At 45.0% G+C, this 12436-nt stretch overlaps 1 protein-coding gene across 3 annotated transcripts in view; it reads right to left on the reverse strand.

The window, feature by feature from the left end:
- LOC119395646 (decapping and exoribonuclease protein) overlaps positions 1-12436 on the reverse strand; it is a 149794-nt gene that overhangs the window by 112972 nt on the left and 24386 nt on the right. The gene's annotated exons all lie outside the window — the stretch shown is intronic.

Raw genomic sequence — 12436 nt, forward strand, 5'->3', positions numbered from 1 at the left:
AAAAAACAACACGTACATGAAACTTCGGGATTACTTCAACAAACAAGCTAAAAGGGCTTTGAAAAGGAGTCAATAAATGTGAAAGCGGAAGGAAGGAAATGGGCTGCAGTGTTAAGCACAAAAGCAAGTTTGTCGAATGCTCAGAGGGCGCTGTGTATGGCATTCCCCTCTCCTGTAATAGGAAGTACACAGGCCAGACTGGGAGGTGCATTAATGAGATAATTAAAGAGCATAGTTACGCTGTTTCACTGTTGACGCACCCTGGCCATTTGGCTTCTCACTGCACAGAATGTAAGTGCACGGCGATGTTTCATGACACAAAAGCTTTGGCGCACTCTTTCAATCAGACAGAGAGGGAAACTACCGAAGCGTTTCAAATGCACATCAGCAAAGGATGCGTTAGCACTCCCTATATTGCCCTCTTTCGAAAGGAAATTAACTTTTTGAAGGCAACCACGTTACTGCATACATATGACATGTGTCGCTGGCACTGCTTGACAGGCTGATGATATGTTTTCTTTTTTGTGTACCAATTTTTTATTACTGAATTCCCCCTCCCCCCCCCCCTCCCATTTTCGTGTTCCTCCTTTCTTTCTTGTACATAAAATAAGTCTGTCCATTCTCGAAATAAAGTAGTAGTTTGCGCATCACCCTGTGTTGTCTCTCGTTTTTTCGGTCTGTGTCATACCTGGCAGCGCATCACAAGGTGAAAATAAAGGGGATATGTAAGTGCTGCCTATGACAAGCAAGTTATAGTTGCAGTTCTGTGCCGGTGTTGTGTGTAGATGTTTTCTCCTTGTGCAAACTAAAACTAGACATTCGTTGCAGTAAAGCTTTCATTTGGGCTAGTTGGTGCAATCTTGAACACATAATTCGGTTGCGTGAAAAAACACGGACGAAGAGGAGAATTTGCGCCCGTCCTGTGTACTCCTCTTCGTCCGTGTTTTTTCGCGCAACCTAATTATGTGTTTAAAACTAGACCACCTGCTAATTATAACCGATTTGGTTCAGCAGAAAAGAGAGTTGCAAATAGTTTATTTACTTGAAAGGTTAAATTAAAACTGAAATACTTAACATTCCAAAGGATCACGGTGACCCATGAGCATCAGAATAGTGCTCTTGTGGATTATTTTAATCACCACGGGCGCTTTCATTTCGGAAGAAAGCATGGGTCAAATCAGCTGCTCGTTGGTTAGAAATCCCATTCAGTACTGCGCCTAAGCGTAAGGCTGAATTCAGCTGGCGTGCCGTCTGTACGTCACAGTACCTTGGGAGAGGAGGAAACTTTGCCAAATGAAGACTGAGTCATGCTCCCTTCTCCCAACAAACGGCATGGAAGTTTTCTCACCACGTCTTCAATGACAAACAAACTTTGACTTCAGCCAGCCATAAAGCAGCTTACCAAGCATTGATGACACAAGTTGTGTGCCCTAGCTTTGGCTGTTCACAGCAGGATGATCTTATCAGTTTTTTTAAAGCGTGCTTGTAACTTGCACGTCTTTCGGTGCTTTCTGCTCTGCATCACTTTCATACGGTTTCGCACAGAGCTCAGAAAGAAACACGAATGTGGTCCTTGATGTGACAACGTAAAAACCTCACGTTTTCAGAATATGCCTGCAGTGACTATTCTTAGAGCACCGAAAGCACCGTACACTTCAGTTAAGCCTTTCTTTGTGCCATGCAGAGCCGACCCTCTTTGTCCTCTTCTTCATCTCCTGCTTCGCTCCCTGCATCGATCTGTCCAGCGTGGGATGCAATAACTCTGATGGGCGAGAGAACTAGTACATAAAAAGAGAGAGAAAGAAAGGGAAGACAGAAAAAAAAGACAAGGAAACAGACAGAGAGAGAGATATAGGAAGAAGCACGCAAAGAAAAGAGATGGAAAAAGAGACAGAGAGGAATAGACAGAGACAAAAAAGAGGAAGAGAGCAATAAAGAGAAACAAGGCAGGCCGCCCAGCTCTGCACGTTCTTTGGGCTTGGCACCGCTAGCAGAAGCTTCCTTAACCCTTTTTTTTTTTTATTTTTGTCAGGACATCTCCTTGTCGTACTTGGCAAAGGAGTGATGGTCTGACTCATGGAAGAGACAAGCACTTTTGTGGTGCCTCTGGCAACAGCAAATGCAGCAGTAGAGGCCAAGCAACGTTGTGTCAATTCCATCTGTTTTGTTCTCAATTCTCTTCAAAGGCTTGAATGTTTCTGCTGGTAAGTTCAGCCTCCAGGAGCTCAGAAAAAGGGTTACTTCCATGTACGTCATTGCACTTATTTTTGCGATTGGGAAGTGGTAAACACTTCTATATGGCAGCTTCCAGGAGGGCACTGTGCATCTACCTGATGCAGAACGCTTCAAGACTGAATATTCTTGATTGTTTCGTCATAAAGAAGTAACAAAGAAATCATGTCATCAGCTAAAGCCAAGAGCTTTCACTCAAGCAGTCGATTCATGCGATTGTTCGCAGCAACTTCCTTGCATCCAAAATGTTCTTTGAGCAAATGTACAGCAATTTCATAACTGCGATCTGTCATCAATGATAGCCCAGTTATGCTGTCTTGTTGCTTGCCAACTAGGTAGCTCTTAAAATACTTAAAGCTTATTGACGATGGGCAAATGCTTCTTATGGTGCACTGGTCCCAAAGAAGCAGCATCCTTTAAAAATGCTTCCACTGAATTTGTTGATTTCCAATTTCGGAAACTTGATAGAAGCTCTTGTTTCTATTGTGCTGTTCACAAGTCGCGGTTCCGCTGATTGTGCCAAGACCTTGAGTAGCACCAATTGACTCATGCATTTCTTCTATGTACCTAGTAACCTTACACATAGCCAAACACTTGGTAGCTATGAAAGCCGTCCACTTGCAATTACTCGTCTTCTACCAGCTGTTTCATGGGGACATTTCAGTCCAGCTCGATGAGATGCATGCAGTCCATTTCTCTTTACGGCAATTAATTCAACTAATTTCTGGGGTTTTGCATGCCAAAATCACAATATGATCATGGCACACTCCATAGAGGGGGATATATAGGTGCCCCATTACCATAATATTCACCTGTCTGCGCGACAAACTAGTCAGGAGGACATAGGCCACAGTTCAGTGCATGCATTTCCAGTGACTATGGCTCCATTTATCCTGGGCTTTGAACAAAGTATATCCATGCATTTTATAGACTGTGGCTGGTACATTCCAGCAATCTGGTTCAACCAGTTCATTTGGGCCCATTATGACTTTTTTGGTACCTACATGTTGCCCGAATTCAGGCACGTTCCATTTGTTGATTTAAAGGGGTACTGACATGAACATATTCGGTTGTTTTTTTTTTTGTGTCAAATGAAAGACCAAGCCCTCAAGAGCCAAGAAAATGTACAGCTAAGTGTGAGTGCACCCTGAAAAAGTAATTGCAGTCTGTTTTTAAAAGCTAGTTTCGGTTCCTACTGTACCCTGACGTCACAACACGGTATGCGCTTCTCGTCATGTGCTTGCATAAGATATTGTGACATTTCCACGGCCGCTCCTCACCGTGGCTCCGTTGGTGACGCAAAAGTGGCCATTTTCAATGTGTTGGTGACGCTCAAGTGGTCATTTTGGAAGTTTTGGTACCTGACGTCATTACAACTAGCCAGACTACTGCATGAAGTCACCAGAATTTGTACTGTGGCCTGACGTCAAGCTAGTGTCGATGTCGGTAGGTGCACCATGGGAAAATTGACTTTAATATCAAAATAAGATATCTTATCAGCATTTGCTGAGCTTCACACTTGCTGAGAGCTCTCTGTACACAGGAGATTTGTATGGCAGAGTAAACTCACCTTTGAAAAATGGTGCCAGTACCCCTTTAAATGAATGATGTTACAAGTTATCTGCAAGTTGACGAATTCTAGAAAATTTTCTTGAAGCTCCTGTAAGCAATGGAACCCTTAGTTTGCAATATGGTCTTCTTAGCTTACATGTAATCTGTGGATTGGGTAGCAGCAGTGAAGTGGCATCATTTCCAGCCTATTTCATGCCCACTGCAAGATTCAGCCTATCTCGTGCGAACTTGTTCCTTTCGTCCCTTGGTATCCATTCCGTCAGTCACTCCGACTGACCACTGATTGTCTGTTATATGTATTACAGGGTCAGGCCTTTCACCAACAAGGCTCATTCGTTGCCATTCGTTGTCTAATAAACTTCCTCCTAAAGTTACACCGACCATCACATGCTGCACCGTTTCTCTGTTATCCTCCAAGTGGCAGCCCCATATGTTAGAGTGCGCAATGATTGTACACTTTTCACTTTAGGCAAGTCAGCGGCAGACGGCCTGTCATAATTTGGGAATGCCTGCTGTAGGTTCCTCTGTTAGTAATAGGCCCAGGTATGCACACCCTCGTACAGACGGCAAGGGTTGGTTTCCCATCTTTCACTTTCGCAGGCTATTGAGCATTATCTCTGCCTTCAGCATATTTATCATGAACCTTACTTTAACGCTTTCTCAGCCCTCGATCGTTTTTTGCAATTCGTTGCAGAATAATGATGATCGTTGAGGTTTTACGTTCAAAAACCATGGTATGATTATGAAGGGCACTGTAGTGGAGAGAAATTTCAACCACCCGGGGTTCTTCAACACAGACCTAAATCTAAGTACACGGGCCTCTAGCATTTCACCTCTACCAAAATACGGCCGCCACGGCTGGGATTCGAACCCACAACCTTCGGGTCAGCAGTCGAGCACCATAATCAGTAGACCACAGCGGCGGGTATCATTTCTGTAGGGTAATGTCATCGGCAAATCACAGGTTGCCGAGATATTTGCCGTTAGGCTTCATTTCTAGTTCTTCCTAGTCCAGTCGTGGGAATACTTCACGCATGCGGTGAACAACATCGGAGAGATGGAGAAGCAAGGTAGGTGTGGAGTCTGTAGATGTTGGCCAGGATATTTATGTACATTTCAAGCACTCCTAGGTGAAGTAATGCTTCCTAGACTGCCAATATCTCCATAGAGCAGAAAGCCTTTCATAGTCTATGAAAGCCTATGAAGAGGTGTTTTGAACTGCGCAGATTTCTCAATTCTAGAGCACTCCTCGCTGAAACCAACTTGCTTTCTACACAGGTCGAAGTCTAGCGTTTCTCTTATCTTGTTTGAAATTACCTTGATAAATATTTCGTATAACGCTGAAGATAATTCAATGGGTTAACAATTCTTCAAGTCTTTCTTTCTTCTTGTGTATTAATATGGTGTTGAAATTTTTCTAGCTCACTGATAATTTTGATGTTTTGAACAGGGTGTCAGAACGAAAGGTTTTTTGTTTCGGTTTTAGTTTCGTTTCACCGCAAAAAGTTCCGTTCCGTTTCTGTTCCGGAGCGAAAAAAAAAAATGTTCCGTAACGGTTCGTAACAGTTTTTTTAATGCAAAAATTTGAAGGTAATCATAAAAAAAAAACATTGGATTTGTGATAAGGTTACTTGCCCTCCTCTTAAAAAAGTGGGACAGGGGCAAAACACGTTCTTCTGAGTGGAATTCCTGTAGCACAAATTCCTACCAACTAGCACAAGCCAGTATACCCTTCAAAGTCATAGTATTTCTTTTCTCAAAAGTCAATTACGATTTTTTTTAGCCGGCTCAATGCTTTGTGTCAAGGGAGCGAGCACGATATCAGATGCAGCACGTCGTTGAGTGTACTCCCTGATGTGCGAGACCACTGTCCTGATAAAAAAATCGCCCGGCCTGCGTGGAACACGCCGCACACTCACAGCGAAAGCTGGAAGAGCGGCCTTTCCAGAGCCCGTTGTAACGACTCTCTTGGGGCAACTAATACAAGTACACATGCAAGGTACCCACTATGCCATAAATCGTCGTAATTTTTCTGAAGTTGCGAAGCATCCACTATGCCATTTTTCGTCATTCTTTGGAGAATCGTGGTACCCGCGACACATCTGTAAGCCATTATGTGCACTTTGTGCTGTGGCTGATGACGATGAATAATTATGGCTGAGCCCTTTCTAACGGGTTGGAAGCATTCAACGACCGACTCGTTGCGCAATTCGCATTGTGTGACGCCAGGTTGTTAATTTACTCTTCTGCCACGCTATATTACATATGTTAACACGATTCCTTGCCCGACATGACGCCTGTATAGAGATATAGACATGACCTGCATAGAGTTATAGACATGACGCCTGCATTTTTGCGATGGAGTTACAAGCACCAGAGTGGCCCTGTGGTGGAATACTCGACTGCCATGCAGAGGGCGGGGGTTGAAATCCCATTCAATCCTAGAAATTTCATTTCATAGAATTTATAGAATTCTCATAGAAATTTCATAGAATTTCTCATTTCATTTTTTCTTATTTCACAAGATAGCGCTTACGGACACTGGCGGCGGCCAACTATGGCGCCAAAATCGGATGGTGTGATCTCATACCAGCTTTCGCTGCAACAAACTTCAGCGCCGACAATGCCCTCCCCATGCTGGCCTTCATGACAGGCGCGCAAAAGTCCACTAGCGTTAATATAAACATCTCTGGTGGCACCTGTTTTCGTTTTTCGTAGAATTTCAACATATTTTTGCTTTGGAATTCCTGCTTGAGGTACGCGCTAATACTGTATCCTGAGATATGCATAATTGCTCACGTTGCATGACCTCAGTTGTTCCAGATTGCTAAGTTTTCTCATGAACCAAAAAACGATTGAAAAAATTTCGGTTTCACTCCGGAACAAAATAATAGATAAAGTTTCGGTTACGTTTTCGTTCTGGTCCAAAATATCGTTTTTTTCGTATTTCATTTTCGTTCCGTTCCAACACCCTGGTTTTGAAACATTGAATGTACAGTGTAGCAACTCACTTAAATATAAGATCACCACCATCTTTGATCCACTTGACTGTTATGCTGTCTTCTCTGGTTGCTTTTTCATGGGGCTTATCTCATATGGCCTTTCCAACATCGCTGGTAGTTACACATGGAACTTCAGCGTCTTCTTTGGATTTGACTTCACACGAGGATGGATGACTTATCCATGAACATAGTTCAGAGCAGAAGCTCACCATGTCGTTGAAATTTTTAATAACTTGTATCGGGAACAGCACGCAAGGACATGGACGAAGAAGAGGGATAAACAACTGAATTGTTTATTAAGAGAGGAACAGGTATATTAACCTAGAGAACAACCGTACAACACCTCACACGAGCAGGGAAGCATGTGAAGATTATTAGATAGTTGAGATTACGTGTCGCCAAAAACATTGCTACCAACGAAGAGCTGATGCATGGCGCACTGTTCTTTGGCACTGCAGCAGCTTTAAAGCGTTACTGTAGCATGCACGGAGCATGTACCACATAGAGGTAGGGCCTACGGGCATGGCACATGTAACAGTCCATACAATGTAAGGCCAAGATGCCACCAGTTCTGGAGCAAAAGCTGCAAGGCATGCTCTCTCAAACGGTCATTTAGGCTTCACCCAGCCTGGCCAATGTAGGAGCGCCCACAGGGTAGACACAGCTCATACACCATGCAGGCTTTACAAAACCAAGTCAAATATTTCTTTGCACAGGCGGGTAGTCGAGGTATTTCACAAGTGGCCTGTCGGCAAAGTGAACTTAGATTATTAGGCACCGACAGGACCACACAGACGCCTACACGCCGATAAGACTTTTTATGAGAGAGAAGCCGTGAATGTGGGGCATGACAACGTACCTACTTCTGCTTCTCCAGACGCATTTTGTCACCCGTTACGAGAAGTTTTTTGGAGCTGCCACCGAGGAGCGACCGTGAGTAACCTGCACTGAGCAACCGCTCGACATGGGAACAAAAAGTGGCGTGCACCTGGTGGTGGCAGAAGCTCTGGAGAGCATTTCCAAGCACGGCCATAGTAATGCCTTGCTTGATGAGCTTTCTGTGTGCAGAGTTGAAGGGAAGAAAACCCATCTTAGACCGAGGAGCATATGACCAGCAAACGTGGTCTGGCTTGCATGTGAGGATCAAGTCCAGAAAATGTCATGGGGCCTTCTTGGCATGCATTTGATGATCTGACTACTTAATTTCAGCAGGCTTACTGCACATGTGCTGCATTTTCACAGTGCTGAGGGTTTGCATGAGACGAGTCGCATATTATGCAAAAACCATTGGCTTGTCAAACTGCACCTCAACTGTCGGTGTTATAAATTATCCTGATCGTCTAGAGCTGCTCAGTGCCACCAGTGCCCCATCCCTCAATGTAACGTTAATGCATTTGTCTTGCCCTTAACGCTAAATGAACACTGACTGTCTGTTTTTGTGTATTGAATCAACTTTATTTTCACCCAAGCAAACAAATGCAGGCTGACAGTAAAGGTTTAGTCTGACATAGGTCTCAGTCCTCGCAAGATACAGGTTCGACAGCAGAATACATACGCAATTTTGCAAAGAACAGCACTGAGTACCATGAAAAAACCATGTCGACTATCTCTATTATCATTCCAACAGCACCGATATACACAGCAATATAAAGCAAGGCATGTGCACTAGAGGCATATTTCTTTCATTGTTCATGGCACCAACATTTTTTCTAGTCACGTGAACACGATGGGCTTATTGATCCTCTGCCAGAGGAAAAATATAGACGTCTTTGCAGCACAAACGCAAGGTGCAAGCTTATTTTGACAAGTAAAAAATAAGGCCAATTGAGTGCAGGGGGAAAGAGGCACTTGAGCATTGGGCAAAAGAAAGTCCTCAAAAGCGAGGAGAAACAAACAAAAAGCAGGGCCATGGTGGATTGTGGCTGTGGTGTCGCAACCAACAGGGTTAAATTTGGTGCCCTCGAAGTTAACCATTTCTCTTCAAGGTGGCAATCGACGTTGATGAAACAGGAGGCAGTTTGAGGCAACAAACCTGAACACATATTGCAGGGAAATATTCACACAGTCAAATGCACAGCTTGCCAAAGAACACTGGTGTAGTGATAAACATAGAGATAAAACAATGCCTTGCTTGTTTCTCAAGTTAGAGCCCAGAACACTGCCCCTACATATGACCAATCGAGTCTCACTGTTCGATCGAGTGGTTATGACCCAGACTAGCATTTTATCGTATAGAGTCCTACTGATTCATTGTCAAACGATTACAAACTAGGCTGAGGGGAATGGGTTCCACACAGCGTTAATACACCTCAGTAAACAAATAAACAATTCATGAGCCATTCTACTTTGACGAGTTCAGAGGTGACACCGAATTTTGATGAAAGGCACAGAAAGTCCCTTATGAATTTTGCATATGATCCCTTAAAGCTTTACATTTCAACAGCATGCATCTTTTTGCTGTAACATGCACCATTTTGACTGGCTTGCCGCACACGTTTGGTGCTTTGTGCACAGTCTTGAGGAGCTGTTTCAGTAGCAAGCGTCTTTCTGCCGCATTCTTCATTTCGTGACATTTTAATGGACCAGTGGTGAGCAGTGGGGTTCACCCAATATGTGTGGCCCATACCTACGCCAAGGGTTCTCACAGTTGCTGTTCATGAGTTACGACTGGCCTTGTTATATACAGCTTTGCTGTAAAAAAGGGCGTAGCCACTGTAGGTCTGCCTCGTCGTTCCCCTAGCCAATCTGGTTACAAATGCTTTGTACCTCATCTTGTTAGCAGAGTTGTTAGACTTTGGGCACGCCTCTTTTTCGTTGTGGCTCTCTCCTATTCCCACGCTCTTAGTAAGTCCTTGACATGCAGGTGCCTCTCAATTCTATTATCACTTCTCTGCAAAGTTTGTCTGCAGACCCACTCTCACAGAACACCAGAAGTGACATGCACATTGGAAATCTACAAGCACAGGTGTGTTTTTGTCGAATCCCATTCTATCGCTATACTGGCAATGTTGCGTGACAGCAAGTTTGCGCGCTTCGTCACAGATCTATAGGTGCTTCAGCCACGGGCGCCTTCACACCGCTTTCCTACACCCTATGAGCTGGATGCCGCCATGCCAGTTGTTAAAGTAATCGAATGGTTACGGGAAGCAAGAGGCGTTTGCTCATGTCATCATGCCTCTCACATTCGAACCGTACTTTGCCATGTTTTGAACCCGAAAGCTAGCTTCTGGAAAGGCGTAGCCAGGTCACGTAATTGCTATGGAGAAAAGAGTCTCACTGGAGTAACAGGGAATCTAGCTCTGCCAGTAGATGAAAGAAGCTGTTCGAGTGAAACTCTTTGTATTCGAGGCGAGTTCAGTCAATTACCATGCAGAGAGAGCTGTGAATGGACTTGCATACTTAATGTGCCATGCTGTATATTCTGCACATTTGACAGATGAGCGGTGTAACACCAAGCATGTGTCACTCAGCGGCAGGTGGAAGTAGGGGGAGCATACCAATATTCAGTCAGGCGGTTGTTTTCAGCGCTTCTTCTGGTACTGTTCAATGTGACAATACCGCAATGCAAGTAGGAACGCCAAAAAACAAAGCAGTTGTAATTTTATTTGCATGGACAAACAACCTTCTGCTTCCACCAAACGAACACACAACCGTGATTTTCTGTATTGAAAGTGATGTCTGGTGATGTGACAGTGAGCCTCTTCGATTATTCGCTCGGGCTGCCAGATGGCAGCCAGCGGGCTGCCCGAGTGGCTGCCAGAGCCAGACGTTCATTTTTCTCGAGCAGCTCTCGGGCAGCACCGAAGCTCCGCCCACCTGCCCAAACGCTGCTGTAAACGCGTTCGTTTTTCCCTCTCTGGCAGTCAGTCATTTTTCCCTCTCCGGCTACCCACGGACTTGCTCTCCTGCCGGAACGATTTTGCGCAGGCGGCGAGCAGACGACGCGCTCTTTTGCATGTTTTTTTCTTTTTCGTCGCGTCGTCTGCTCGCGAATTCTCGGAGCAGAAGTTCACCGCTCGGTTTGACGAGTCTTTTTCGGTTCGCTGCTTTCACGGTGGTTGAACGTACACTTCACTTGTAGCCTTACCATGCTTAGCATGGCGTCTGTCCTAAGGCCACGAAATATTATTTTAAACAAGGTGCAGACAGAAGTGCGCCCTCTCTAGAAGGACGGATGCGTTGTGCTGCACGATGGTAATCCCATGTATGTGATCGAAGGTAAGACATTTCAGTGTCGTGCGAGTAATTTTCCTGTTTACGTTTAATTCGTGTCCTCGCACAGCGCCGAAGCTTCTTTCAGTTTTAGTAGCTCTCCTCTGATTCTGATGGTCGCGATATGCGAATGTGACAGCCTTCAAGGGCCCTGATGACGTCTGGAAGGCCGGCTTCCACCCTTTGGCGTTGATACAGCGCACGAAATGCTTCCTTCATGTGATGTCATTGCTGTCCGGCCACTTGACTTCTCTCGCACTGATAGCAATTAGGAAGTCAAGAACACGCCGAATTTTGCCATGCACACTCGACCCACTCACGTCGGATTTGTCCACAATTACAAACATTGTAGTTTGCGGGCCGAGATAGCTTAGTCCGATCAGCATGGTCTTCTCGGCTGACAGCTTCGTTCTTCTGACTCTAGCCCTGCGGATGAAATGCAGACCTCTCAAGTTATTTCACAAGAGCAGCAGCTGTGCTTCTGGACATTCGAAACATTTTTCTGAATTCCAGGTCCACATACGCTGGCACAGCCCGCTCGATGTATAATGGAACACGGTGCCGATCCTACCTCATTAGCTGGGCCAACAACAGGCTAATGGTGTGATGCTCCACATCACCACTTTTCTCTTCAATCGCATTGTAAGCGTGTAGCAGTTCTGCGATTGCTTGTAGCAGCACAATGAACTCGTCTGCCGAAGCCACCGTCTACAGGCCGAAGATGTAGCAGACAACACAGAGTGAACGCGGCTGCACTAGCGTGACAATGACGATGATGCTGTGGTGGCAGCCTCGGGCTGCCCGACGCTTGCCCGAAAATTTTGCCCCTCGGGACAGTGACGCATAATGAGGTCATTTCTTGTCAGAAAGGAGTCCTTGGGCTGCAGTCCGGCTGCCCGAACAGGGAAAATCGAAGAGGCTCAGTGATGCCAGTGGCTGTGCGCACCTAACATTTGTATGGTCCTAGCTAGGCCATGCTATCGTGAGCTAGAAATGATAAGAACATCCTTTGTACTTTATCAACACAAAAGGGTGTGTGTTTTTAAATATTGTACTTTGAAAACAATGACAACACACTACTGGGTGTACTATACAATGACTTGCAAAGGCCACCACTAGGCAAGACTTGAGGTATGTCTCTATAGACGTCAGACACTGGAGTTCCCAAGACGCATGTGCCACCTGTAGGAGAAGTAGTCGGTAGTACACAGACCAACTCCCTCGCACAATTTGCTGTGGGACCAGGTGCAACTAGCGAGTGCGAAACAACGATTGAGCTTAATATCGCATGTGTTTGTGCATTTAACACTCAGAACGAGAGCTGTGAATTTATCTTCGCTAGTGGGACGCACCACCAAAGAAGTGCTTGCTGATCACTCACCAGAATGACGGTGAAAACAACAGCAGACGAGACTGCT

The sequence above is a fragment of the Rhipicephalus sanguineus genome, chromosome 6 (genome assembly GCF_013339695.2).
Source record: "Rhipicephalus sanguineus isolate Rsan-2018 chromosome 6, BIME_Rsan_1.4, whole genome shotgun sequence".
Classification (NCBI taxonomy): domain Eukaryota; kingdom Metazoa; phylum Arthropoda; class Arachnida; order Ixodida; family Ixodidae; genus Rhipicephalus; species Rhipicephalus sanguineus.